This window comes from Bison bison, unplaced genomic scaffold (assembly GCF_000754665.1).
Source record: "Bison bison bison isolate TAMUID 2011002044 unplaced genomic scaffold, Bison_UMD1.0 scf7180017864238, whole genome shotgun sequence".
Classification (NCBI taxonomy): Eukaryota; Metazoa; Chordata; class Mammalia; order Artiodactyla; family Bovidae; genus Bison; species Bison bison.
In genome coordinates this window covers 1,608,988-1,610,832 of record NW_011494810.1, presented here as the reverse complement: position 1 = coordinate 1,610,832, position 1,845 = coordinate 1,608,988, and the positions used below count along the sequence as shown (strand labels likewise).

General features: G+C 42.2%; 1 pseudogene; it reads right to left on the bottom strand.

Moving 5' to 3' along the window:
- Positions 1–291: 291 nt before the first annotated feature.
- LOC104993406 lies at positions 292–933 on the bottom strand (annotated as a pseudogene).
- Between the last annotated feature and the right edge of the window lie 912 nt (positions 934–1,845).

The following is a 1,845-nucleotide window of genomic DNA, read 5'->3' as shown; positions in this document are numbered from 1 at the left end:
CTGTCTGTGAACTGATTCCCTTTTGTTTGGGCCCTTTGAGAGATACACACTCTTTTCTCCTTAGTTCCTCTGTCCCCTTTCATATATTATGCTGATAATTCTTCTTAAAGTAGTATCATGCTGAAATTGCTTTCTTCTGAAAAGGGAAAATAATTCTGGAATTTGACAGTAGTCATCAAAGCAGCCAACCAGAAGACTTAAGTGACTCTTTGACATCTTTTTTTTTTTTTAAGTTTGCAAATTCTTTATATTTCCAGCTATTGAGACAACATTTCTGAGTTGAGCTTACCTCTAGCAGCAAAACCAGAGCCAGCTATTAAGCAGCCAGAATGCTATAGTATACATGACCATTTATTTTTAGCATGTTCTTTGTTCTCCTCTTCCAGAAGCTGCAGACATCTATTTAATTTATCTGTAGTCATAATTAAGCTGTATCTACAACTGTCATGTCTCCTGAAGTTCCTTCAATCATTGCATATATATTTGAAAAGCCATACATGGGGTCAGTTCTAACCAGCTGTCCATTTTGGTGAACAAAATTTTCACTCATAGAGAGCTTTATTTTTAGCCTGTCAAGTGCATGGATTTTTTCATTTTGAGGGGATGGAGGAGGTCCTTCTAAATCCAGAAAATCTAGTGGTCTTTCACTTAGGGTAAGTACAGGAGGTGGTGTTTTTAGTGCCATAGGCTTAAAGGGAGTTGACTGTGTACGGTCTGGTCTTGAAATCTGCTGGTCTTGAAAATGGAATGTTCATTATTTCCTGCTACAATTCTCTCTGGAAGCTGCATAATCACACTAGCATTTGAAACTCCTTCTTGGAATCCTTGTTCCAGGTCAGCATTTGTTGGTGCTATCTTTCATTTTTCCAGGACCCTCACTTACTGACCTTTGGTGTATTACATTTCCTACTGAATTTGACTAATTTCTGCCATCTCAGCAGCAGTAGGAGAAGGAAATGCTGCCCCACTTACTAAATGTGTACAACGACTGCTTGTTTTCTGGCATTATCGGCTTCTTAGCTTCATATTAAATCCTTTAACTTGCCTCAATATGCATGTGCTGGACTAAGAGCCACTTCTGTCCCCTTGGGTCCACTGGAGGGTCCCCAGCAAAGGCCACCACCCACTGGCTCTCCTTTTTGACATCTTTTATTAGCTCGGTCTCTGAGCTGATTCTGGAAACAGTGATCATTTATTTTTATTAAATCAACTACTACCCTCCCATCACTTCATGGGAAATAGATGGGGAAACGGGGAAACAGTGTCAGACTTTATTTTTTGGGGCTCCAAAATCACTGCAGATGGTGACTGCAGCCATGAAATTAAAAGACACTTACTCCTTGGAAGGAAAGTTATGACCAACCTAGATAGCGTACTCAAAAGCAGAGACATTACTTTGCCAACAAAGGTTCGTCTAGTCAAGGCTATGGTTTTTTCTGTGGTCATGTATGGATGTGAGAGTTGGACTGTGAAGAAGGCTGGGCACCAAAGAATTGATGCTTTTGAATTGTGGTGTTGGAGAAGACTCTTGAGAGTCCCTTGGACTGCAAGGAGATCCAACCAGTCCATTCTGAAGGAGATCAGCCTTGGGATTTCTTTGGAAGGGCTGATGTTGATGCTGAAACTCCAATACTTTGGCCACCTCATGAGAAGAGTTGACTCAATGGAAAAGACTAATGCTGGAAGGGACTGGGGGCAGGAGGAGAAGGGGACGACAGAGGATGAGATGGCTGGATGGCATCACCAACTCGATGGACATGAGTTTGAGTGAACTCCGGGAGTTGGTGGTGGACAGGGAGGCCTGGCGTGCTGTAATTCATGGGGTCGCAGAGTCGGACATGACTG